Here is a 27,989-nt window from a genome sequence, read left to right on the forward strand (position 1 = left end):
AGGAAATGGGGACCCTGGATACCTCGATGTGTGTAGGATAACACCCTCAGACAGTCAGTGTAAATAATCAAATCCTTTTATCACATTGAGTCCAGATACAGATCATTAAATGTCAGTAAGGATCCCTCGCTATTACAGTGGCAGAGGTCAACAAAGCTCACAGCTGGTGTTTCTGTAGTGTAGTGGTTATCACATTCACCTAACGCGCGAAAGGTCCCTGGTTCAAAACCGGGCAGAAACAAGCATTAGATTTCCTTTTATATAGGACATGTGAGATGTAAAATTGATATAACATCTTGTAAATAGTTGTATCAACAGGAACTTTTAATGTCATTACAACACCATCTACCTATCCACCTTCATATATGATTTAACAATCATTTTCATACGCCTCCTGTATATCTTAGCAATAGCTCCTGTCGGGCACCTAACCTCTCTATGTCTTTCAGGAACAAGTCACAGGGATGATGTCAATGAGGTTTCAGGGAGACATAGAAAGGGGATGCGACCATTGCATCCCAGCTTCTTTATTGAATGGTGTGCGGAAGCCATTTATCTGCCAGGAACCACTCATCATTGTTCTTGGACATGACACAGGGATCTGTGACTTGCCGTAACTCCCTGCCTAAAATTGAACAAGACATTACCGTTACATCCTGTAGCGGGAAGGGGTTAATTTTATTAGTTAACTATAGAGCAGCAGCAAAACATAAATATGAATTAGAAAACATCTTCTTAAAAATTAGTTAATAGTGAAGATAGAATTGAAGAACATTGTTCAACGTTATGTGCATACAGTGAAGCGGCCTCGTTAGCACAGTAGGTAGCACGTCAGTCTCATAATCAACACTTCCTCACCACTGTCTTTCTATGTTGTCAAACCAGCCATATTGCTATGAGACGACTTAGAGGTTGCACTGACAGCCAAAGGCTCTAATGAGTGGGCAAGAACTGATTCATATGGCTATTTCCCTCCTAGTCACTCAATGGGAGTGCTGTGTTCAAAATGTGCAAGTGTCTGTGCACTTCCGCATATAGTGATGGGAGATAGCTAGTTGACTGTAGTGTCAACTATGGGTGTTCAGGTTGAGATCAGATCTTCCTTAACACCAATACATCAATAGTAAATTTGATCTTGTAACTATACTAGGTCTACAACGGAATAATAAAAGAGTAAAACTTAAATGAAACAAAAAACAAATGAAAAGATCAAAAAATTATGAAAACGAAATACGACAATATTCCCTGTCCTTCTCCCCAGCGTGAGGAAACCACTTTAATCACTGTGAGACACATACAAAAATGTCTGAATGTCACACAGAATGAACGGCACCCCATAATTTAGGAAATTATACCAGAATTCAATCATACTACACCTATGTGGTATAATGAGACACAAGGTGGGAAAGGACTATCTCTGGATTCTGATTTTACTAAGTGACCAACCATCCAAGATGGACCCCTAATGAAGTACTAGGAAATGGGGACCCTGGATACCTCGATGTGTGTAGGATAACACCCTCAGACAGTCAGTGTAAATAATCAAATCCTTTTATCACATTGAGTCCAGATACAGATCATTAAATGTCAGTAAGGATCCCTCGCTATTACAGTGGCAGAGGTCAACAAAGCTCACAGCTGGTGTTTCTGTAGTGTAGTGGTTATCACATTCACCTAACGCGCGAAAGGTCCCTGGTTCAAAACCGGGCAGAAACAAGCATTAGATTTCCTTTTATATAGGACATGTGAGATGTAAAATTGATATAACATCTTGTAAATAGTTGTATCAATGGGAACTTTTAATGTCATTACAACACCAGCTACCTATCCACCTTCATATATGATTTAACAATCATTTCCATACGCCTCCTGTATATCTTAGCAATAGCTCCTGTCGGGCACCTAACCTCTCTATGTCTTTCAGGAACAAGTCACAGGGATGATGTCAATGAGGTTTCAGGGAGACATAGAAAGGGGATGCGACCATTGCATCCCAGCTTCTTTATTGAATGGTGTGCGGAAGCCATTTTTCTGCCAGGAACCATTCATCATTGTTCTTGGTCATGACACAGGCATCTGTGACTTGCCGTAACTCCCTGCCTAAAATTGAACAAGACATTACCGTTATATCCTGTAGCGGGATGGGGTTAATTTTATTAGTTAACCATAGAGCAGCAGCAAAACATAACTATGAATTAGAAAACATCTTCTTATAAATTAGTTAATAGTGAAGATAGAATTGAAGAACATTGTTCAACGTTATGTGCATACAGTGAAGCGGCCTCGTTAGCACAGTAGGTAGCGCGTCAGTCTCATAATCAACACTTCCTCACCACTGTCTTTCTATGTTGTCAAACCAGCCATATTGCTATGAGACGACTTAGAGGTTGCACTGACAGCCAAAGGCTCTAATGAGTGGGCAAGAACTGATTCATATGGCTATTTCCCTCCTAGTCACTCAATGGGAGTGCTGTGTTCAAAATGTGTAAGTGTCTGTGCACTTCCGCATATAGTGATGGGAGATAGCTAGTTGACTGTAGTGTCAACTATGGGTGTTCAGGTTGAGATCAGATCTTCCTTAACACCAATACATCAATAGTAAATTTGATCTTGTAACTATACTAGGTCTACAACAGAATAATAAAAGAGTAAAACTTAAATGAAACAAAAAACAAATGAAAAGATCAAAAAATTATGAAAACGAAATACGACAATATTCCCTGTCCTTCTCCCCAGCGTGAGGAAACCACTTTAATCACTGTGAGACACATACAAAAATTTCTGAATGCCACACAGAATGAACGGCACCCCATAATTTAGGAAATTATACCAGAATTCAATCATACTACAAATATGTGGTATAATGAGACACAAGGTGGGAAAGGACTATCTCTGGATTCTGATTTTACTAAGTGACCAACCATCCAAGATGGACCCCTAATGAAGTACTAGGAAATGGGGACCCTGGATACCTCGATGTGTGTAGGATAACAAACTCAGACAGTCAGTGTAAATAATCAAATCCTTTTATCAATTTGAGTCCAGATTCAGATCATTAAATATCAGTAAGGATCCCTCTTTATTACAGTGGCAGAGGTCAACAAAGCTCACAGCTGTTGTTTCTGTAGTGTAGTGGTTATCACATTCGCCTAACATGCGAAAGGTCCCCAGTTCGAAACCAGGCAGAAACAAGCGTTAGATCTCCTTTTATATAGGACATGTGAGATGTAAAATTGATATAACATCTTGTAAATAGTTGTATCAACAGGAACTTTTAATGTCATTGCAACACCATCTACCTATACACCTTCATATATGATTTAACAATCATTTCCATACGCCTCCTGTATATCTTAGCAATAGCTCCTGTCGGGCACCTAACCTCTCTATGTCTTTCAGGAACAAGTCACAGGGATGATGTCAATGAGGTTTCAGGCAGACATAGAAAGGGGATGCGACCATTGCATCCCAGCTTCTTTATTGAATGGTGTGCGGAAGCCATTTATCTGCCAGGAACCACTCATCATTGTTCTTGGTCATGACACAGGGATCTGTGACTTGCCGTAACTCCCTGCCTAAAATTGAACAAGACATTACCGTTACATCCTGTAGCGGGAAGCGGTTAATTTTATTAGTTAACCATAGAGCAGCAGCAAAACATAACTATGAATTACAAAACAACTTCTTATAAATTAGTTAATAGTGAAGATAGAATTGAAAAACATTGTTCAACGTTATGTGCATACAGTGAAGCGGCCTCGTTAGCACAGTAGGTAGCACGTCATCTCATAATCAACACTTCCTCACCACTGTCTTTCTATGTTGTCAAACCAGCCATATTGCTATGAGACGACTTAGAGGTTGCACTGACAGCCAAAGGCTCCAATGAGTGGGCAATAACTGATTCATATGGCTATTTCCCTCCTAGTCACTCAATGGGAGTGCTGTGTTCAAAATGTGTAAGTGTCTGTGCACTTCCACATATAGTGATGGGAAATAGCTAGTTGACTGTAGTGTCAACTATGGGTGTTCAGGTTGAGATCAGATCTTCCTTAACACCAATACATCAATAGTAAATTTGATCTTGTAACTATACTAGGTCTACAACGGAATAATAAAAGAGTAAAACTTAAATGAAACAAAAAACAAATGAAAAGATCAAAAAATTATGAAAACGAAATACGACAATATTTCCTGTCCTTCTCCCCAGCGTGAGGAAACCACTTTAATCACTGTGAGACACATACAAAAATGTGTAAATGTCACACAGAATGAACGGCACCCCATAATTTACAAAATTATACCAGAATTAAATCATACTACACCTATGTAGTATAATGAGACACAAGGTGGGAAAGGACTATCTCTGGATTCTGATTTTACTAAGTGACCAACCATCCAAGATGGACCCCTAATGAAGTACTAGGAAATGGGGACCCTGGATACCTCGATGTGTGTAGGATAACACCCTCAGACAGTCAGTGTAAATAATCAAATCCTTTTATCAATTTGAGTCCAGATACAGATCATTAAATGTCAGTAAGGATCCCTCTCTATTACAGTGGCAAAGGTCAACAAAGCTCATAGCTGGTGTTTCTGTAGTGTAGTGGTTCTCACATTCACATAACACACGAAAGGTCCCCAGTTCGAAACCAGGCAGAAACAAGCGTTAGATCTCCTTTTATATAGGACATGTGAGATGTAAAATTGATATAACATCTTGTAAATAGTTGTATCAACAGGAACTTTTAATGTCATTGCAACACCATCTACCTATACACCTTCATATATGATTTAACAATCATTTCCATACGCCTCCTGTATATCTTAGCAATAGCTCCTGTCGAGCACCTAACCTCTCTATGTCTTTCAGGAACAAGTCACAGGGATGATGTCAATGAGGTTTCAGGGAGACATAGAAAGGGGATGCGACCATTGCATCCCAGCTTCTTTATTGAATGGTGTGCGGAAGCCATTTTTCTGCCAGGAACCATTCATCATTGTTCTTGGTCATGACACAGGGATCTGTGACTTGCCGTACCTCCCTGCCTAAAATTGAACAAGACATTACCGTTACATCCTGTAGCGGGAAGGGGTTAATTTTATTAGTTAACCATAGAGCAGCAGCAAAACATAACTATGAATTATAAAACATCTTCTTATAAATTAGTTAATAGTGAAGATAGAATTGAAGAACATTGTTCAACGTTATGTGCATACAGTGAAGCGGCCTCGTTAGCACAGTAGGTAGTGCGTCAGTCTCATAATCAACACTTCCTCACCACTGTCTTTCTATGTTGTCAAACCAGCCATATTGCTATGAGACGACTTAGAGGTTGCACTGACAGCCAAAGGCTCCAATGAGTGGGCAAGAACTGATTCATATGGCTATTTCCCTCCTAGTCACTCAATGGGAGTGCTGTGTTCAAAATGTGTAAGTGTCTGTGCACTTCCGCATATAGTGATGGGAGATAGCTAGTTGACTGTAGTGTCAACTATGGGTGTTCAGGTTGAGATCAGATCTTCCTTAACACCAATACATCAATAGTAAATTTGATCTTGTAACTATACTAGGTCTACAACGGAATAATAAAAGAGTAAAACTTAAATGAAACAAAAAACAAATGAAAAGATCAAAAAATTATGAAAACGAAATACGACAATATTCCCTGTCCTTCTCCCCAGCGTGAGGAAACCACTTTAATCACTGTGAGACACATCCAAAAATGTCTGAATGTCACACAGAATGAACGGCACCCCATAATTTAGGAAATTATACCAGAATTCAATCATACTACACCTATGTGGTATAATGAGACACAAGGTGGGAAAGGACTATCTCTGGATTCTGATTTTACTAAGTGACCAACCATCCAAGATGGACCCCTAATGAAGTACTAGGAAATGGGGACCCTGGATACTTCGATGTGTGTAGGATAACACCCTCAGACAGTCAGTGTAAATAATCAAATCCTTTTATCAATTTGAGTCCAGATACAGATCATTAAATGTCAGTAAGGATCCCTCTCTATTACAGTGGCAGAGGTCACCAAAGCTCACAGCTGGTGTTTCTGTAGTGTAGTGGTTATCACATTCGCCTAACACGCGAAAGGTCCCTGGTTCAAAACCGGGCAGAAACAATCATTAGATCTCCTTTTATATAGGACATGTGAGATGTAAAATTGATATAACATCTTGTAAATAGTTGTATCAACAGGAACTTTTAATGTCATTACAACACCATCTACCTATCCACCTTCATATATGATTTAACAATCATTTCCATACGCCTCCTGTATATCTTAGCAATAGCTCCTGTCGGGCACCTAACCTCTCTATGTCTTTCAGGAACAAGTCACAGGGATGATGTCAATGAGGTTTCAGGGAGACATAGAAAGGGGATGCGACCATTGCATCCCAGCTTCTTTATTGAATGGTGTGCGGAAGCCATTTATCTGCCAGGAACCACTCATCATTGTTCTTGGTCATGACACAGGGATCTGTGACTTGCCGTAACTCCCTGCCTAAAATTGAACAAGACATTACCGTTACATCCTGTAGCAGGAAGGGGTTAATTTTATTAGTTAACCATAGAGCAGCAGCAAAACATAAATATGAATTACAAAACATCTTCTTATAAATTAGTTAATAGTGAAGATAGAATTGAAGAACATTGTTCAACGTTATGTGCATACAGTGAAGCGGCCTCGTTAGCACAGTAGGTAGCGCGTCAGTCTCATAATCAACACTTCCTCACCACTGTCTTTCTATGTTGTCAAACCAGCCATATTGCTAAGAGATGACGTAGAGGTTGCACTGACAGCCAAAGGCTCCAATGAGTGGGCAAGAACTGATTCATATGGCTATTTCCCTCCTAGTCACTCAATGGGAGTGCTGTGTTCAAAATGTGTAAGTGTCTGTGCACTTCCGCATATAGTGATGGGAGATAGCTAGTTGACTGTAGTGTCAACTATGGGTGTTCAGGTTGAGATCAGATCTTCCTTAACACCAATACATCAATAGTAAATTTGATCTTGTAACTATACTAGGTCTACAACGGAATAATAAAAGAGTAAAACTTAAATGAAACAAAAAACAAATGAAAAGATCAAAAATTTATGAAAACGAAATACGACAATATTCCCTGTCCTTCTCCCCAGCGTGAGGAAACCACTTTAATCACTGTGAGACACATACAAAAATGTCTGAATGTCACACAGAATGAACGGCACACCATAATTTAGGAAATTATACCAGAATTCAATCATACTACACCTATGTGGTATAATGAGACACAAGGTGGGAAAGGACTATCTCTGGATTCTGATTTTACTAAGTGACCAACCATCCAAGATGGACCCCTAATGAAGTACTAGGAAATTGGGACCCTGGATACCTCGATGTGTGTAGGATAACACCCTCAGACAGTCAGTGTAAATAATCAAATCCTTTTATCAATTTGAGTCCAGATACAGATCATTAAATGTCAGTAAGGATCCCTCTCTATTACAGTGGCAAAGGTCAACAAAGCTCATAGCTGGTGTTTCTGTAGTGTAGTGGTTCTCACATTCACATAACACACGAAAGGTCCCCAGTTTGAAACCAGGCAGAAACAATCATTAGATCTCCTTTTATATAGGACATGTGAGATGTAAAATTGATATAACATCTTGTAAATAGTTGTATCAACAGGAACTTTTAATGTCATTACAACACCATCTACCTATCCACCTTCATATATGATTTAACAATCATTTCCATACGCCTCCTGTATATCTTAGCAATAGCTCCTGTCGGGCACCTAACCTCTCTATGTCTTTCAGGAACAAGTCACAGGGATGATGTCAATGAGGTTTCAGGGAGACATAGAAAGGGGATGCGACCATTGCATCCCAGCTTCTTTATTGAATGGTGTGCGGAAGCCATTTATCTGCCAGGAACCACTCATCATTGTTCTTGGTCATGACACAGGGATCTGTGACTTGCCGTAACTCCCTGCCTAAAATTGAACAAGACATTACCGTTACATCCTGTAGCAGGAAGGGGTTAATTTTATTAGTTAACCATAGAGCAGCAGCAAAACATAAATATGAATTAGAAAACATCTTCTTATAAATTAGTTAATAGTGAAGATAGAATTGAAGAACATTGTTCAACGTTATGTGCATACAGTGAAGCGGCCTCGTTAGCACAGTAGGTAGCGCGTCAGTCTCATAATCAACACTTCCTCACCACTGTCTTTCTATGTTGTCAAACCAGCCATATTGCTAAGAGATGACGTAGAGGTTGCACTGACAGCCAAAGGCTCCAATGAGTGGGCAAGAACTGATTCATATGGCTATTTCCCTCCTAGTCACTCAATGGGAGTGCTGTGTTCAAAATGTGTAAGTGTCTGTGCACTTCCGCATATAGTGATGGGAGATAGCTAGTTGACTGTAGTGTCAACTATGGGTGTTCAGGTTGAGATCAGATCTTCCTTAACACCAATACATCAATAGTAAATTTGATCTTGTAACTATACTAGGTCTACAACGGAATAATAAAAGAGTAAAACTTAAATGAAACAAAAAACAAATGAAAAGATCAAAAATTTATGAAAACGAAATACGACAATATTCCCTGTCCTTCTCCCCAGCGTGAGGAAACCACTTTAATCACTGTGAGACACATACAAAAATGTCTGAATGTCACACAGAATGAACGGCACACCATAATTTAGGAAATTATACCAGAATTCAATCATACTACACCTATGTGGTATAATGAGACACAAGGTGGGAAAGGACTATCTCTGGATTCTGATTTTACTAAGTGACCAACCATCCAAGATGGACCCCTAATGAAGTACTAGGAAATGGGGACCCTGGATACTTCGATGTGTGTAGGATAACACCCTCAGACAGTCAGTGTAAATAATCAAATCCTTTTATCAATTTGAGTCCAGATACAGATCATTAAATGTCAGTAAGGATCCCTCTCTATTACAGTGGCAGAGGTCAACAAAGCTCACAGCTGGTGTTTCTGTAGTGTAGTGGTTATCACATTCGCCTAAAACGCGAAAGGTCCCCGGTTTAAAACCGGGCAGAAACAAGCATTAGATCTCCTTTTATATAGGACATGTGAGATGTAAAATTGATATAACATCTTGTAAATAGTTGTATCAACAGGAACTTTTAATGTCATTGCAACACCATCTACCTATCCACCTTCATATATGATTTAACAATCATTTCCATACGCCTCCTGTATATCTTAGCAATAGCTCCTGTCGGGCACCTAACCTCTCTATGTCTTTCAGGAACAAGTCACAGGGATGATGTCAATGAGGTTTCAGGGAGACATAGAAAGGGGATGCGGCCATTGCATCCCAGCTTCTTTATTGAATGGTGCGCGGAAGTCATTTATCTGCCAGGAACAACTCATCATTGTTCTTGGTCATGACACAGGGATCTGTGACTTGCCGTAACTCCCTGCCTAAAATTGAACAAGACATTACCGTTACATCCTGTAGCGGGAAGGGGTTAATTTTATTAGTTAACCATAGAGCAGCAGCAAAACATAACTATGAATTAGAAAACATCTTCTTATAAATTAGTTAATAGTGAAGATAGAATTGAAAAACATTGTTCAACGTTATGTGCATACAGTGAAGCGGCCTCGTTAGCACAGTAGGTAGCGCGTCAGTCTCATAATCAACACTTCCTCACCACTGTCTTTCTATGTTGTCAAACCAGCCATATTGCTATGAGACGACTTAGAGGTTGCACTGACAGCCAAAGGCTCCAATGAGTGGGCAAGTACTGATTCATATGGCTATTTCCCTCCTAGTCACTCAATGGGAGTGCTGTGTTCAAAATGTGTAAGTGTCTGTGCACTTCCGCATATAGTGATGGGAGATAGCTAGTTGACTGTAGTGTCAACTATGGGTGTTCAGGTTGAGATCAGATCTTCCTTAACACCAATACATCAATAGTAAATTTGATCTTGTAACTATACTAGGTCTACAACAGAATAATAAAAGAGTAAAACTTAAATGAAACAAAAAACAAATGAAAAGATCAAAAAATTATGAAAACGAAATACGACAATATTCCCTGTCCTTCTCCCCAGCGTGAGGAAACCACTTTAATCACTGTGAGACACATACAAAAATGTCTGAATGTCACACAGAATGAACGGCACCCCATAATTTAGGAAATTATACCAGAATTCAATCATACTACACCTATGTGGTATAATGAGACACAAGGTGGGAAAGGACTATCTCTTTATTCTGATTTTACTAAGTGACCAACCATCCAAGATGGACCCCTAATGAAGTACTAGGAAATGGGGACCCTGGATACCTCGATGTGTGTAGGATAACATCCTCAGACAGTCAGTGTAAATAATCAAATCCTTTTATCAATTTGAGTCCAGATACAGATCATTAAATGTCAGTAAGGATACCTCTCTATTACAGTGGCAGAGGTCAACAAAGCTCACAGCTGGTGTTTCTGTAGTGTAGTGGTTATCACATTCGCCTAACACGCAAAAGGTCCCCGTTTCAAAACCGGGCAGAAACAAGCGCTAGATCTCCTTTTATATAGGATATGTGAGATGTAAGATTGATATAACATCTTGTAAATAGTTGTATCAATAGGAACTTTTAATGTCATTGCAACACCATCTACCTATCCACCTTCATATATGATTTAACAATCATTTCCATACGCCTCCTTTATATATTAGCAATAGCTCCTGTCGGGCACCTAATCTCTCTATGTCTTTCAGGAAAAAGTCACAGGGATGATGTCAATGAGGTTTCAGAGAGACATAGGAAGGGGATGCGACCATTGCATCCCAGCTTCTTTATTGAATGGTGTGCGGAAGCCATTTATCTGCCAGGAACCACTCATCATTGTTCTTGGTCATGACACAGGGATCTGTGACTTGCCGTAACTCCCTGCCTAAAATTGAACAAGACATTACCGTTACATCCTGTAGCGGGAAGGGGTTAATTTTATTAGTTAACCATAGAGCAGCAGCAAAACATAACTATGAATTAGAAAACATCTTCTTATAAATTAGTTAATAGTGAAGATAGAATTGAAGAACATTGTTCAATGTTATGTGCATACAGTGAAGCGGCCTCGTTAGCACAGTAGGTAGCGCGTCAGTCTCATAATCAACACCTCCTTACCACTGTCTTTCTATGTTGTCAAACCAGCCATATTGCTATGAGACCACTTAGAGGTTGCACTGACAGCCAAAGGCTCCAATGAGTGGGCAAGAACTGATTCATATGGCTATTTCCTTTCTAGTCACTCAATGGGAGTGCTGTGTTCAAAATGTGTAAGTGTCTGTGCACTTCCGCATATAGTGATGGGAGATAGCTAGTTGACTGTAGTGTCAACTATGGGTGTTCAGGTTGAGATCAGATCTTCCTTAACACCAATACATCAATAGTAAATTTGATCTTGTAACTATACTAGGTCTACAACGGAATAATAAAAGAGTAAAACTTAAATGAAACAAAAAACAAATGAAAAGATCAAAAAATTATGAAAACGAAATACGACAATATTCCCTGTCCTTCTCCCCAGCGTGAGGAAACCACTTTAATCACTGTGAGACACATCCAAAAATGTCTGAATGTCACACAGAATGAACGGCACCCCATAATTTAGGAAATTATACTAGAATTCAATCATACTACACCTATGTGGTATAATGAGACACAAGGTGGGAAAGGACTATCTCTGGATTCTGATTTTACTAAGTGACCAAACATCCAAGATGGACCCCTAATGAAGTACTAGGAAATGGGGACCCTGGATACTTCGATGTGTGTATGATAACACCCTCAGACAGTCAGTGTAAATAATCAAATCCTTTTATCAATTTGAGTCCAGATACAGATCATTAAATGTCAGTAAGGATCACTTTCTATTACAGTGGCAGAGGTCACCAAAGCACACAGCTGGTGTTTCTGTAGTGTAGTGGTTATCGCATTCGCCTAACACGCGAAAGGTCCCTGGTTCAAAACCGGGCGGAAACAAGCATTAGATCTCCTTTTATATAGGACATGTGAGATGTAAAATTGATATTACATCTTGTAAATAGTTGTATCAACAGGAACTTTTAATGTCATTACAACACCATCTACCTATCCACCTTCATATATGATTTAACAATCATTTCCATACGCCTCCTGTATATCTTAGCAATAGCTCCTGTCGGGCACCTAACCTCTCTATGTCTTTCAGGAACAAGTCACAGGGATGATGTCAATGAGGTTTCAGGGAGACATAGAAAGGGGATGCGACCATTGCATCCCAGCTTCTTTATTGAATGGTGTGCGGAAGCCATTTATCTGCCAGGAACCACTCATCATTGTTCTTGGTCATGACACAGGGATCTGTGACTTGCCGTAACTCCCTGCCTAAAATTGAACAAGACATTACCGTTACATCCTGTAGCAGGAAGGGGTTAATTTTATTAGTTAACCATAGAGCAGCAGCAAAACATAAATATGAATTAGAAAACATCTTCTTATAAATTAGTTAATAGTGAAGATAGAATTGAAGAACATTGTTCAACGTTATGTGCATACAGTGAAGCGGCCTCGTTAGCACAGTAGGTAGCGCGTCAGTCTCATAATCAACACTTCCTCACCACTGTCTTTCTATGTTGTCAAACCAGCCATATTGCTAAGAGACGACGTAGAGGTTGCACTGACAGCCAAAGGCTTCAATGAGTGGGCAAGAACTGATTCATATGGCTATTTCCCTCCTAGTCACTCAATGGGAGTGCTGTGTTCAAAATGTGTAAGTGTCTGTGCACTTCCGCATATAGTGATGGGAGATAGCTAGTTGACTGTAGTGTCAACTATGGGTGTTCAGGTTGAGATCAGATCTTCCTTAACACCAATACATCAATAGTAAATTTGATCTTGTAACTATACTAGGTCTACAACGGAATAATAAAAGAGTAAAACTTAAATGAAACAAAAAACAAATGAAAAGATCAAAAAATTATGAAAACGAAATACGACAATATTCCCTGTCCTTCTCCCCAGCGTGAGGAAACCACTTTAATCACTGTGAGACACATACAAAAATGTCTGAATGTCACACAGAATGAACGGCACCCCATAATTTAGGAAATTATACCAGAATTCAATCATACTAAACCTATGTGGTATAATGAGACACAAGGTGGGAAAGGACTATCTCTGGATTCTGATTTTACTAAGTGACCAACCATCCAAGATGGACCCCTAATGAAGTACTAGGAAATGGGGACCCTGGATACTTCGATGTGTGTATGATAACACCCTCAGACAGTCAGTGTAAATAATCAAATCCTTTTATCAATTTGAGTCCAGATACAGATCATTAAATGTCAGTAAGGATCCCTCTCTATTACAGTGGCAGAGGTCACCAAAGCACACAGCTGGTGTTTCTGTAGTGTAGTGGTTATCACATTCGCCTAACACGCGAAAGGTCCCTGGTTCAAAACCGGGCGGAAACAAGCATTAGATCTCCTTTTATATAGGACATGTGAGATGTAAAATTGATATTACATCTTGTAAATAGTTGTATCAACAGGAACTTTTAATGTCATTACAACACCATCTACCTATCCACCTTCATATATGATTTAACAATCATTTCCATACGCCTCCTGTATATCTTAGCAATAGCTCCTGTCGGGCACCTAACCTCTCTATGTCTTTCAGGAACAAGTCACAGGGATGATGTCAATGAGGTTTCAGGGAGACATAGAAAGGGGATGCGACCATTGCATCCCAGCTTCTTTATTGAATGGTGTGCGGAAGCCATTTATCTGCCAGGAACCACTCATCATTGTTCTTGGTCATGACACAGGGATCTGTGACTTGCCGTAACTCCCTGCCTAAAATTGAACAAGACATTACCGTTACATCCTGTAGCAGGAAGGGGTTAATTTTATTAGTTAACCATAGAGCAGCAGCAAAACATAAATATGAATTAGAAAACATCTTCTTATAAATTAGTTAATAGTGAAGATAGAATTGAAGAACATTGTTCAACGTTATGTGCATACAGTGAAGCGGCCTCGTTAGCACAGTAGGTAGCGCGTCAGTCTCATAATCAACACTTCCTCACCACTGTCTTTCTATGTTGTCAAACCAGCCATATTGCTAAGAGACGACTTAGAGGTTGCACTGACAGCCAAAGGCTTCAATGAGTGGGCAAGAACTGATTCATATGGCTATTTCCCTCCTAGTCACTCAATGGGAGTGCTGTGTTCAAAATGTGTAAGTGTCTGTGCACTTCCGCATATAGTGATGGGAGATAGCTAGTTGACTGTAGTGTCAACTATGGGTGTTCAGGTTGAGATCAGATCTTCCTTAACACCAATACATCAATAGTAAATTTGATCTTGTAACTATACTAGGTCTACAACGGAATAATAAAAGAGTAAAACTTAAATGAAACAAAAAACAAATGAAAAGATCAAAAAATTATGAAAACGAAATACGACAATATTCCCTGTCCTTCTCCCCAGCGTGAGGAAACCACTTTAATCACTGTGAGACACATACAAAAATGTCTGAATGTCACACAGAATGAACGGCACCCCATAATTTAGGAAATTATACCAGAATTCAATCATACTAAACCTATGTGGTATAATGAGACACAAGGTGGGAAAGGACTATCTCTGGATTCTGATTTTACTAAGTGACCAACCATCCAAGATGGACCCCTAATGAAGTACTAGGAAATGGGGACCCTGGATACTTCGATGTGTGTATGATAACACCCTCAGACAGTCAGTGTAAATAATCAAATCCTTTTATCAATTTGAGTCCAGATACAGATCATTAAATGTCAGTAAGGATCCCTCTCTATTACAGTGGCAGAGGTCACCAAAGCACACAGCTGGTGTTTCTGTAGTGTAGTGGTTATCACATTCGCCTAACACGCGAAAGGTCCCTGGTTCAAAACCGGGCGGAAACAAGCATTAGATCTCCTTTTATATAGGACATGTGAGATGTAAAATTGATATTACATCTTGTAAATAGTTGTATCAACAGGAACTTTTAATGTCATTACAACACCATCTACCTATCCACCTTCATATATGATTTAACAATCATTTCCATACGCCTCCTGTATATCTTAGCAATAGCTCCTGTCGGGCACCTAACCTCTCTATGTCTTTCAGGAACAAGTCACAGGGATGATGTCAATGAGGTTTCAGGGAGACATAGAAAGGGGATGCGACCATTGCATCCCAGCTTCTTTATTGAATGGTGTGCGGAAGCCATTTATCTGCCAGGAACCACTCATCATTGTTCTTGGTCATGACACAGGGATCTGTGACTTGCCGTAACTCCCTGCCTAAAATTGAACAAGACATTACCGTTACATCCTGTAGCAGGAAGGGGTTAATTTTATTAGTTAACCATAGAGCAGCAGCAAAACATAAATATGAATTACAAAACATCTTCTTATAAATTAGTTAATAGTGAAGATAGAATTGAAGAACATTGTTCAACGTTATGTGCATACAGTGAAGCGGCCTCGTTAGCACAGTAGGTAGCGCGTCAGTCTCATAATCAACACTTCCTCACCACTGTCTTTCTATGTTGTCAAACCAGCCATATTGCTAAGAGACGACGTAGAGGTTGCACTGACAGCCAAAGGCTCCAATGAGTGGGCAAGAACTGATTCATATGGCTATTTCCCTCCTAGTCACTCAATATGAGTGCTGTGTTCAAAATGTGTAAGTGTCTGTGCACTTCCGCATATAGTGATGGGAGATAGCTAGTTGACTGTAGTGTCAACTATGGGTGTTCAGGTTGAGATCAGATCTTCCTTAACACCAATACATCAATAGTAAATTTGATCTTGTAACTATACTAGGTCTACAACGGAATAATAAAAGAGTAAAACTTAAATGAAACAAAAAACAAATGAAAAGATCAAAAAATTATGAAAACGAAATACGACAATATTCCCTGTCCTTCTCCCCAGCGTGAGGAAACCACTTTAATCACTGTGAGACACATACAAAAATGTCTGAATGTCACACAGAATGAACGGCACCCCATAATTTAGGAAATTATACCAGAATTCAATCATACTACACCTATGTGGTATAATGAGACACAAGGTGGGAAAGGACTATCTCTGGATTCTGATTTTACTAAGTGACCAACCATCCAAGATGGACCCCTAATGAAGTACTAGGAAATGGGGACCCTGGATACTTCGATGTGTGTAATATAACACCCTCAGACAGTCAGTGTAAATAATCAAATCCTTTTATCAATTTGAGTCCAGATACAGATCATTAAATGTCAGTAAGGATCCCTCTCTATTACAGTGGCAGAGGTCAACAAAGCTCACAGCTGGTGTTTCTGTAGTGTAGTGGTTATCACATTCGCCTAAAATGCGAAAGGTCCCCGGTTTAAAACCAGGCAGAAACAAGCATTAGATCTCCTTTTATATAGGACATGTGAGATGTAAAATTGATATAACATCTTGTAAATAGTTGTATCAACAGGAACTTTTAATGTCATTGCAACACCATCTACCTATCCACCTTCATATATGATTTAACAATCATTTCCATATGTCTCCTGTATATCTTAGCAATAGCTCCTGTCAGGCACCTAACCTCTCTATGTCTTTCAGGAACAAGTCACAGGGATGATGTCAATGAGGTTTCAGGGAGACATAGAAAGGGGATGAGACCATTGCATCCCAGCTTCTTTATTGAATGGTGCGCGGAAGTCATTTATCTGCCAGGAACAACTCATCATTGTTCTTGGTCATGACACAGGGATCTGTGACTTGCCGTAACTCCCTGCCTAAAATTGAACAAGACATTACCAATACATCCTGTAGCGGGAAGGGGTTAATTTTATTAGTTAACCATAGAGCAGCAGCAAAACATAACTATGAATTAGAAAACATCTTCTTATAAATTAGTTAATAGTGAAGATAGAATTGAAAAACATTGTTCAACGTTATGTGCATACAGTGAAGCGGCCTCGTTAGCACAGTAGGTAGCGCGTCAGTCTCATAATCAACACTTCCTCACCACTGTCTTTCTATGTTGTCAAACCAGCCATATTGCTATGAGACAACTTAGAGGTTGCACTGACAGCCAAAGGCTCCAATGAGTGGGCAAGTACTGATTCATATGGCTATTTCCCTCCTAGTCACTCAATGGGAGTGCTGTGTTCAAAATGTGTAAGTGTCTGTGCACTTCCGCATATAGTGATGGGAGATAGCTAGTTGACTGTAGTGTCAACTATGGGTGTTCAGGTTGAGATCAGATCTTCCTTAACACCAATACATCAATAGTAAATTTGATCTTGTAACTATACTAGGTCTACAACAGAATAATAAAAGAGTAAAACTTAAATGAAACAAAAAACAAATGAAAAGATCAAAAAATTATGAAAACGAAATACGACAATATTCCCTGTCCTTCTCCCCAGCATGAGGAAACCACTTTAATCACTGTGAGACACATACAAAAATGTCTGAATGTCACACAGAATGAACGGCACCCCATAATTTAGGAAATTATACCAGAATTCAATCATACTACACCTATGTGGTATAATGAGACACAAGGTGGGAAAGGACTATCTCTGGATTCTGATTTTACTAAGTGACCAACCATCCAAGATGGACCCCTAATGAAGTACTAGGAAATGGGGACCCTGGATACCTCGATGTGTGTAGGATAACACCCTCAGACAGTCAGTGTAAATAATCAAATCCTTTTATCAATTTGAGTCCAGATACAGATCATTAAATGTCAGTAAGGATACCTCTCTATTACAGTGGCAGAGGTCAACAAAGCTCACAGCTGGTGTTTCTGTAGTGTAGTGGTTATCACATTCACCTAACACGCAAAAGGTCCCCGTTTCGAAACCGGGCAGAAACAAGCGCTAGATCTCCTTTTATATAGGACATGTGAGATGTAAGATTGATATAACATCTTGTAAATAGTTGTATCAATAGGAACTTTTAATGTCATTGCAACACCATCTACCTATCCACCTTCATATATGATTTAACAATCATTTCCATACGCCTCCTTTATATATTAGCAATAGCTCCTGTCGGGCACCTAATCTCTCTATGTCTTTCAGGAAAAAGTCACAGGGATGATGTCAATGAGGTTTCAGGGAGACATAGGAAGGGGATGCGACCATTGCATCCCAGCTTCTTTATTGAATGGTGTGCGGAAGCCATTTATCTGCCAGGAACCACTCATCATTGTTCTTGGTCATGACACAGGGATCTGTGACTTGCCGTAACTCCCTGCCTAAAATTGAACAAGACATTACCGTTACATCCTGTAGCGGGAAGGGGTTAATTTTATTAGTTAACCATAGAGCAGCAGCAAAACATAACTATGAATTAGAAAACATCTTCTTATAAATTAGTTAATAGTGAAGATAGAAGTGAAGAACATTGTTCAATGTTATGTGCATACAGTGAAGCGGCCTCGTTAGCACAGTAGGTAGCGCGTCAGTCTCATAATCAACACCTCCTTACCACTGTCTTTCTATGTTGTCAAACCAGCCATATTGCTATGAGACCACTTAGAGGTTGCACTGACAGCCAAAGGCTCCAAATGAGTGGGCAAGAACTGATTCATATGGCTATTTCCTTTCTAGTCACTCAATTGGAGTGCTGTGTTCAAAATGTGTAAGTGTCTGTGCACTTCCGCATATAGTGATGGGAGATAGCTAGTTGACTGTAGTGTCAACTATGGGTGTTCAGGTTGAGATCAGATCTTCCTTAACACCAATACATCAATAGTAAATTTGATCTTGTAACTATACTAAGTTTACAACGGAATAATAAAAGAGTAAAACTTAAATGAAACAAAAAACAAATGAAAAGATCAAGAAATTATGAAAACGAAATACGACAATATTCCCTGTCCTTCTCCCCAGCGTGAGGAAACCACTTTAATCACTGTGAGACACATACAAAAATGTCTGAATGTCACACAGAATGAACGGAACCCCATAATTTAGGAAATTATACCAGAATTCATTCATACTACACCTATGTGGTATAATGAGACACAAGGTGGGAAAGGACTATCTCTGGATTCTGATTTTACTAAGTGACCAACCATCCAAGATGGACCCCTAATGAAGTACTAGGAAATGGGGACCCTGGATACCTCGATGTGTGTAGGATAACACCCTCAGACAGTCAGTGTAAATAATCAAATCCTTTTATCAATTTGAGTCCAGATACTGATCATTAAATGTCAGTAAGGATCCCTCTCTATTACAGTGTCAGAGGTCAACAAAGCTCACAGCTGGTGTTTCTGTAGTGTAGTGGTTATCACATTCACCTAACACACGAAAGGTCCCCAGTTCGAAACCAGGCAGAAACAAGCGGTAGATTTCCTTTTATATAGGACATGTGAGATGTAAAATTGATATAACATCTTGTAAATAGTTGTATCAACAGGAACTTTTAATGTCATTGCAACACCATCTACCTATCCACCTTCATATATGATTTAACAATCATTTCCACACGCCTCCTGTATATCTTAGCAATAGCTCCTGTCGGGCACCTAACCTCTCTATGTCTTTCAGGAACAAGTCACAGGGATGATGTCAATGAGGTTTCAGGGAGACATAGAAAGGGGATGTGACCATTGCATCCCAGCTTCTTTATTGAATGGTGTGCGGAAGCCATTTATCTGCCAGGAACCACTCATCATTGTTCTTGGTCATGACACAGGGATCTGTGGCTTGCCGTAACTCCCTGCCTAAAATTGAACAAGACATTACCGTTACATCCTGTAGCGGGAAGGGGTTAATTTTATTAGTTAACCATAGAGCAGCAGCAAAACATAACTATGAATTACAAAACATCTTCTTATAAATTAGTTAATAGTGAAGATAGAATTGAAGAACATTGTTCAATGTTATGTGCATACAGTGAAGCGGCCTCGTTAGCACAGTAGGTAGCGCGTCAGTCTCATAATCAACACTTCCTCACCACTGTCTTTCTATGTTGTCAAACCAGCCATATTGCTATGAGACGACTTAGAGGTTGCACTGACAGCCAAAGGCTCCAATGAGTGGGCAAGAACTGATTCATATGGCTATTTCCCTCCTAGTCACTCAATGGGAGTGCTGTGTTCAAAATGTGTAAGTGTCTGTGCACTTCCACATATAGTGATGGGAGATAGCTAGTTGACTGTAGTGTCAATTATGGGTGTTCAGGTTGAGATCAGATCTTCCTTAACACCAATACATCAATAGTAAATTTGATCTTGTAACTATACTAGGTTTACAACGGAATAATAAAAGAGTAAAACTTAAATGAAACAAAAAACAAATGAAAAGATCAAGAAATTATGAAAACGAAATACGACAATATTCCCTGTCCTTCTCCCCAGCGTGAGGAAACCACTTTAATCACTGTGAGACACATACAAAAATGTCTGAATGTCACACAGAATGAACGGCACCCCATAATTTAGGAAATTATACCAGAATTCAATCATACTACACCTATGTGGTATAATGAGACACAAGGTGGGAAAGGACTATCTCTGGATTCTGATTTTACTAAGTGACCAACCATCCAAGATGGACCGCTAATGAAGTACTAGGAAATGGGGACCCTGGATACCTCGATGTGTGTAGGATAACACCCTCAGACAGTCACTGTAAATAATCAAATCCTTTTATCAATTTGAGTCCAGATACAGATCATTAAATGTCAGTAAGGATCCCTCTCTATTACAGTGGCAGAGGTCAACAAAGCTCACAGCTGGTGTTTCTGTAGTGTAGTGGTTATCACATTCGCCTAACACGCAAAAGGTCCCCATTTCGAAACTGGGCAGAAACAAGCGTTAGATCTCCTTTTATATAGGACATGTGAGATGTAAAATTGATATAACATCTTGTAAATAGTTGTATCAACAGGAACTTTTAATGTCATTGCAACACCATCTACCTATCCACCTTCATATATGATTTAACAATCATTTCCATACGCCTCCTGTATATCTTAGCAATAGCTCCTGTCGGGCACCTAACCTCTCTATGTCTTTCAGGAACAAGTCACAGGGATGATGTCAATGAGGTTTCAGGGACACATAGAAAGGGGATGCGACCATTGCCTCCCAGCTTCTTTATTGAATGGTGTGCGGAAGCCATTTTTCTGCCAGGAACCACTCATCATTGTTCTTGGTCATGACACAGGGATCTGTGACTTGCCGTAACTCCCTGCCTAAAATTGAACAAGACATTACCGTTACATCCTGTAGCGGGAAGGGGTTAATTTTATTAGTTAACCATAGAGCAGCAGCAAAACATAACTATGAATTACAAAACATCTTCTTATAAATTAGTTAATAGTGAAGATAGAATTGAAGAACATTGTTCAACGTTATGTGCATACAGTGAAGCGGCCTCGTTAGCACAGTAGGTAGCGCGTCAGTCTCTTAATCAACACTTCCTCACCACTGTCTTTCTATGTTGTCAAACCAGCCATATTGCTATGAGACGACTTAGAGGTTGCACTGACAGCCAAAGGCTCCAATGAGTGGGCAAGAACTGATTCATATGGCTATTTCCCTCCTAGTCACTCAATGGGAGTGCTGTGTTCAAAATGTGTAAGTGTCTGTGCACTTCCGCATAAAGTGATGGGAGATAGCTAGTTGACTGTAGTGTCAACTATGGGTGTTCAGGTTGAGATCAGATCTTCCTTAACACCAATACATCAATAGTAAATTTGATCTTGTAACTATACTAGGTCTACAACGGAATAATAAAAGAGTAAAACTTAAATGAAACAAAAAAGAAATGAAAAGATCAAAAAATTATGAAAATGAAATACGACAATATTCCCTGTCTTTCTCCCCAGCGTGAGGAAACCACTTTAATCACTGTGAGACACATACAAAAATGTCTGAATGTCACACAGAATGAACGGCACCCCATAATTTAGGAAATTATACCAGAATTCAATCATACTACACCTATGTGGTATAATGAGACACAAGGTGGGAAAGGACTATCTCTGGATTCTGATTTTACTAAGTGACCAACCATCCAAGATGGACCGCTAATGAAGTACTAGGAAATGGGGACCCTGGATACCTCGATGTGTGTAGGATAACACCCTCAGACAGTCACTGTAAATAATCAAATCCTTTTATCAATTTGAGTCCAGATACAGATCATTAAATGTCAGTAAGGATCCCTCTCTATTACAGTGGCAGAGGTCAACAAAGCTCACAGCTGGTGTTTCTGTAGTGTAGTGGTTATCACATTCGCCTAACACGCAAAAGGTCCCCAGTTCGAAACTGGGCAGAAACAAGCGTTAGATCTCCTTTTATATAGGACATGTGAGATGTAAAATTGATATAACATCTTGTAAATAGTTGTATCAACAGGAACTTTTAATGTCATTGCAACACCATCTACCTATCCACCTTCATATATGATTTAACAATCATTTCCATACGCCTCCTGTATATCTTAGCAATAGCTCCTGTCGGGCACCTAACCTCTCTATGTCTTTCAGGAACAAGTCACAGGGATGATGTCAATGAGGTTTCAGGGACACATAGAAAGGGGATGCGACCATTGCCTCCCAGCTTCTTTATTGAATGGTGTGCGGAAGCCATTTTTCTGCCAGGAACCACTCATCATTGTTCTTGGTCATGACACAGGGATCTGTGACTTGCCGTAACTCCCTGCCTAAAATTGAACAAGACATTACCGTTACATCCTGTAGCGGGAAGGGGTTAATTTTATTAGTTAACCATAGAGCAGCAGCAAAACATAACTATGAATTACAAAACATCTTCTTATAAATTAGTTAATAGTGAAGATAGAATTGAAGAACATTGTTCAACGTTATGTGCATACAGTGAAGCGGCCTCGTTAGCACAGTAGGTAGCGCGTCAGTCTCTTAATCAACACTTCCTCACCACTGTCTTTCTATGTTGTCAAACCAGCCATATTGCTATGAGACGACTTAGAGGTTGCACTGACAGCCAAAGGCTCCAATGAGTGGGCAAGAACTGATTCATATGGCTATTTCCCTCCTAGTCACTCAATGGGAGTGCTGTGTTCAAAATGTGTAAGTGTCTGTGCACTTCCGCATAAAGTGATGGGAGATAGCTAGTTGACTGTAGTGTCAACTATGGGTGTTCAGGTTGAGATCAGATCTTCCTTAACACCAATACATCAATAGTAAATTTGATCTTGTAACTATACTAGGTCTACAACGGAATAATAAAAGAGTAAAACTTAAATGAAACAAAAAAGAAATGAAAAGATCAAAAAATTATGAAAATGAAATACGACAATATTCCCTGTCTTTCTCCCCAGCGTGAGGAAACCACTTTAATCACTGTGAGACACATACAAAAATGTCTGAATGTCACACAGAATGAACGGCACCCCATAATTTAGGAAATTATACCAGAATTCAATCATACTACACCTATGTGGTATAATGAGACACAAGGTGGGAAAGGACTATCTCTGGATTCTGATTTTACTAAGTGACCAACCATCCAAGATGGACCGCTAATGAAGTACTAGGAAATGGGGACCCTGGATACCTCGATGTGTGTAGGATAACACCCTCAGACAGTCACTGTAAATAATCAAATCCTTTTATCAATTTGAGTCCAGATACAGATCATTAAATGTCAGTAAGGATCCCTCTCTATTACAGTGGCAGAGGTCAACAAAGCTCACAGCTGGTGTTTCTGTAGTGTAGTGGTTATCACATTCGCCTAACACGCAAAAGGTCCCCAGTTCGAAACTGGGCAGAAACAAGCGTTAGATCTCCTTTTATATAGGACATGTGAGATGTAAAATTGATATAACATCTTGTAAATAGTTGTATCAACAGGAACTTTTAATGTCATTGCAACACCATCTACCTATCCACCTTCATATATGATTTAACAATCATTTCCATACGCCTCCTGTATATCTTAGCAATAGCTCCTGTCGGGCACCTAACCTCTCTATGTCTTTCAGGAACAAGTCACAGGGATGATGTCAATGAGGTTTCAGGGACACATAGAAAGGGGATGCGACCATTGCCTCCCAGCTTCTTTATTGAATGGTGTGCGGAAGCCATTTTTCTGCCAGGAACCACTCATCATTGTTCTTGGTCATGACACAGGGATCTGTGACTTGCCGTAACTCCCTGCCTAAAATTGAACAAGACATTACCGTTACATCCTGTAGCGGGAAGGGGTTAATTTTATTAGTTAACCATAGAGCAGCAGCAAAACATAACTATGAATTACAAAACATCTTCTTATAAATTAGTTAATAGTGAAGATAGAATTGAAGAACATTGTTCAACGTTATGTGCATACAGTGAAGCGGCCTCGTTAGCACAGTAGGTAGCGCGTCAGTCTCTTAATCAACACTTCCTCACCACTGTCTTTCTATGTTGTCAAACCAGCCATATTGCTATGAGACGACTTAGAGGTTGCACTGACAGCCAAAGGCTCCAATGAGTGGGCAAGAACTGATTCATATGGCTATTTCCCTCCTAGTCACTCAATGGGAGTGCTGTGTTCAAAATGTGTAAGTGTCTGTGCACTTCCGCATAAAGTGATGGGAGATAGCTAGTTGACTGTAGTGTCAACTATGGGTGTTCAGGTTGAGATCAGATCTTCCTTAACACCAATACATCAATAGTAAATTTGATCTTGTAACTATACTAGGTCTACAACGGAATAATAAAAGAGTAAAACTTAAATGAAACAAAAAAGAAATCAAAAGATCAAAAAATTATGAAAACGAAATACGACAATATTCCCTGTCTTTCTCCCCAGCGTGAGGAAACCACTTTAATCACTGTGAGACACATACAAAAATGTCTGAATGTCACACAGAATGAACGGCACCCCATAATTTAGGAAATTATACCAGAATTCAATCATACTACACCTATGTGGTATAATGAGACACAAGGTGGGAAAGGACTATCTCTGGATTCTGATTTTACTAAGTGACCAACCATCCAAGATGGACCGCTAATGAAGTACTAGGAAATGGGGACCCTGGATACCTCGATGTGTGTAGGATAACACCCTCAGACAGTCACTGTAAATAATCAAATCCTTTTATCAATTTGAGTCCAGATACAGATCATTAAATGTCAGTAAGGATCCCTCTCTATTACAGTGGCAGAGGTCAGCAAAGCTCACAGCTGGTGTTTCTGTAGTGTAGTGGTTATCACATTCGCCTAACACGCAAAAGGTCCCCAGTTCGAAACTGGGCAGAAACAAGCGTTAGATCTCCTTTTATATAGGACATGTGAGATGTAAAATTGATATAACATCTTGTAAATAGTTGTATCAACAGGAACTTTTAATGTCATTGCAACACCATCTACCTATCCACCTTCATATATGATTTAACAATCATTTCCATACGCCTCCTGTATATCTTAGCAATAGCTCCTGTCGGGCACCTAACCTCTCTATGTCTTTCAGGAACAACTCACAGGGATGATGTCAATGAGGTTTCAGGGACACATAGAAAGGGGATGCGACCATTGCCTCCCAGCTTCTTTATTGAATGGTATGCGGAAGCCATTTTTCTGCCAGGAACCACTCATCATTGTTCTTGGTCATGACACAGGGATCTGTGACTTGCCGTAACTCCCTGCCTAAAATTGAACAAGACATTACCGTTACATCCTGTAGCGAGAAGGGGTTAATTTTATTAGTTAACCATAGAGCAGCAGCAAAACATAACTATGAATTACAAAACATCTTCTTATAAATTAGTTAATAGTGAAGATAGAATTGAAGAACATTGTTCAACGTTATGTGCATACAGTGAAGCGGCCTCGTTAGCACAGTAGGTAGCGCGTCAGTCTCTTAATCAACACTTCCTCACCACTGTCTTTCTATGTTGTCAAACCAGCCATATTGCTATGAGACGACTTAGAGGTTGCACTGACAGCCAAAGGCTCCAATGAGTGGGCAAGAACTGATTCATATGGCTATTTCCCTCCTAGTCACTCAATGGGAGTGCTGTGTTCAAAATGTGTAAGTGTCTGTGCACTTCCGCATATAGTGATGGGAGATAGCTAGTTGACTGTAGTGTCAACTATGGGTGTTCAGGTTGAGATCAGATCTTCCTTAACACCAATACATCAATAGTAAATTTGATCTTGTAACTATACTAGGTCTACAACGGAATAATAAAAGAGTAAAACTTAAATGAAACAAAAAAGAAATGAAAAGATCAAAAAATTATGAAAACGAAATACGACAATATTCCCTGTCTTTCTCCCCAGCGTGAGGAAACCACTTTAATCACTGTGAGACACATACAAAAATGTCTGAATGTCACACAGAATGAACGGCACCCCATAATTTAGGAAATTATACCAGAATTCAATCATACTACACCTATGTGGTATAATGAGACACAAGGTGGGAAAGGACTATCTCTGGATTCTGATTTTACTAAGTGACCAACCATCCAAGATGGACCGCTAATGAAGTACTAGGAAATGGGGACCCTGGATACCTCGATGTGTGTAGGATAACACCCTCAGACAGTCACTGTAAATAATCAAATCCTTTTATCAATTTGAGTCCAGATACAGATCATTAAATGTCAGTAAGGATCCCTCTCTATTACAGTGGCAGAGGTCAGCAAAGCTCACAGCTGGTGTTTCTGTAGTGTAGTGGTTATCACATTCGCCTAACACGCAAAAGGTCCCCAGTTCGAAACTGGGCAGAAACAAGCGTTAGATCTCCTTTTATATAGGACATGTGAGATGTAAAATTGATATAACATCTTGTAAATAGTTGTATCAACAGGAACTTTTAATGTCATTGCAACACCATCTACCTATCCACCTTCATATATGATTTAACAATCATTTCCATACGCCTCCTGTATATCTTAGCAATAGCTCCTGTCGGGCACCTAACCTCTCTATGTCTTTCAGGAACAACTCACAGGGATGATGTCAATGAGGTTTCAGGGACACATAGAAAGGGGATGCGACCATTGCCTCCCAGCTTCTTTATTGAATGGTATGCGGAAGCCATTTTTCTGCCAGGAACCACTCATCATTGTTCTTGGTCATGACACAGGGATCTGTGACTTGCCGTAACTCCCTGCCTAAAATTGAACAAGACATTACCGTTACATCCTGTAGCGAGAAGGGGTTAATTTTATTAGTTAACCATAGAGCAGCAGCAAAACATAACTATGAATTACAAAACATCTTCTTATAAATTAGTTAATAGTGAAGATAGAATTGAAGAACATTGTTCAACGTTATGTGCATACAGTGAAGCGGCCTCGTTAGCACAGTAGGTAGCGCGTCAGTCTCTTAATCAACACTTCCTCACCACTGTCTTTCTATGTTGTCAAACCAGCCATATTGCTATGAGACGACTTAGAGGTTGCACTGACAGCCAAAGGCTCCAATGAGTGGGCAAGAACTGATTCATATGGCTATTTCCCTCCTAGTCACTCAATGGGAGTGCTGTGTTCAAAATGTGTAAGTGTCTGTGCACTTCCGCATATAGTGATGGGAGATAGCTAGTTGACTGTAGTGTCAACTATGGGTGTTCAGGTTGAGATCAGATCTTCCTTAACACCAATACATCAATAGTAAATTTGATCTTGTAACTATACTAGGTCTACAACGGAATAATAAAAGAGTAAAACTTAAATGAAACAAAAAAGAAATGAAAAGATCAAAAAATTATGAAAACAAAATACGACAATATTCCCTGTCTTTCTCCCCAGCGTGAGGAAACCACTTTAATCACTGTGAGACACATACAAAAATGTCTGAATGTCACACAGAATGAACGGCACCCCATAATTTAGGAAATTATACCAGAATTCAATCATACTACACCTATGTGGTATAATGAGACACAAGGTGGGAAAGGACTATCTCTGGATTCTGATTTTACTAAGT

General features: G+C 39.6%; 12 non-coding genes across 12 annotated transcripts; all 12 read left to right on the forward strand.

Moving 5' to 3' along the window:
- Positions 1–168: 168 nt before the first annotated feature.
- On the forward strand, positions 169–241 carry TRNAV-AAC (transfer RNA valine (anticodon AAC)). The gene has a single exon. It is a non-coding gene; the product is annotated as a tRNA-Val (tRNA).
- Positions 242–1,643: 1,402 nt separating this feature from the next.
- On the forward strand, positions 1,644–1,716 carry TRNAV-AAC (transfer RNA valine (anticodon AAC)). Its single transcript has one exon. It is a non-coding gene; the product is annotated as a tRNA-Val (tRNA).
- Positions 1,717–6,067: 4,351 nt separating this feature from the next.
- On the forward strand, positions 6,068–6,140 carry TRNAV-AAC (transfer RNA valine (anticodon AAC)). The gene has a single exon. It is a non-coding gene; the product is annotated as a tRNA-Val (tRNA).
- A 2,877-nt stretch (positions 6,141–9,017) lies between these two features.
- Positions 9,018–9,090, forward strand: TRNAF-AAA (transfer RNA phenylalanine (anticodon AAA)). The gene has a single exon. It is a non-coding gene; the product is annotated as a tRNA-Phe (tRNA).
- Positions 9,091–11,967: 2,877 nt separating this feature from the next.
- Positions 11,968–12,040, forward strand: TRNAV-AAC (transfer RNA valine (anticodon AAC)). Its single transcript has one exon. It is a non-coding gene; the product is annotated as a tRNA-Val (tRNA).
- Positions 12,041–13,442: 1,402 nt separating this feature from the next.
- On the forward strand, positions 13,443–13,515 carry TRNAV-AAC (transfer RNA valine (anticodon AAC)). Its single transcript has one exon. It is a non-coding gene; the product is annotated as a tRNA-Val (tRNA).
- Positions 13,516–14,917: 1,402 nt separating this feature from the next.
- On the forward strand, positions 14,918–14,990 carry TRNAV-AAC (transfer RNA valine (anticodon AAC)). Its single transcript has one exon. It is a non-coding gene; the product is annotated as a tRNA-Val (tRNA).
- A 1,402-nt stretch (positions 14,991–16,392) lies between these two features.
- Positions 16,393–16,465, forward strand: TRNAF-AAA (transfer RNA phenylalanine (anticodon AAA)). Its single transcript has one exon. It is a non-coding gene; the product is annotated as a tRNA-Phe (tRNA).
- A 5,828-nt stretch (positions 16,466–22,293) lies between these two features.
- TRNAV-AAC (transfer RNA valine (anticodon AAC)) lies at positions 22,294–22,366 on the forward strand. Its single transcript has one exon. It is a non-coding gene; the product is annotated as a tRNA-Val (tRNA).
- A 1,402-nt stretch (positions 22,367–23,768) lies between these two features.
- TRNAV-AAC (transfer RNA valine (anticodon AAC)) lies at positions 23,769–23,841 on the forward strand. The gene has a single exon. It is a non-coding gene; the product is annotated as a tRNA-Val (tRNA).
- A 1,402-nt stretch (positions 23,842–25,243) lies between these two features.
- On the forward strand, positions 25,244–25,316 carry TRNAV-AAC (transfer RNA valine (anticodon AAC)). Its single transcript has one exon. It is a non-coding gene; the product is annotated as a tRNA-Val (tRNA).
- A 1,402-nt stretch (positions 25,317–26,718) lies between these two features.
- Positions 26,719–26,791, forward strand: TRNAV-AAC (transfer RNA valine (anticodon AAC)). Its single transcript has one exon. It is a non-coding gene; the product is annotated as a tRNA-Val (tRNA).
- The last annotated feature ends 1,198 nt before the right edge of the window (positions 26,792–27,989 follow it).

The sequence above is a fragment of the Mixophyes fleayi genome (genome assembly GCF_038048845.1).
Source record: "Mixophyes fleayi isolate aMixFle1 chromosome 4 unlocalized genomic scaffold, aMixFle1.hap1 SUPER_4_unloc_5, whole genome shotgun sequence".
Taxonomy (NCBI): Eukaryota; Metazoa; Chordata; class Amphibia; order Anura; family Limnodynastidae; genus Mixophyes; species Mixophyes fleayi.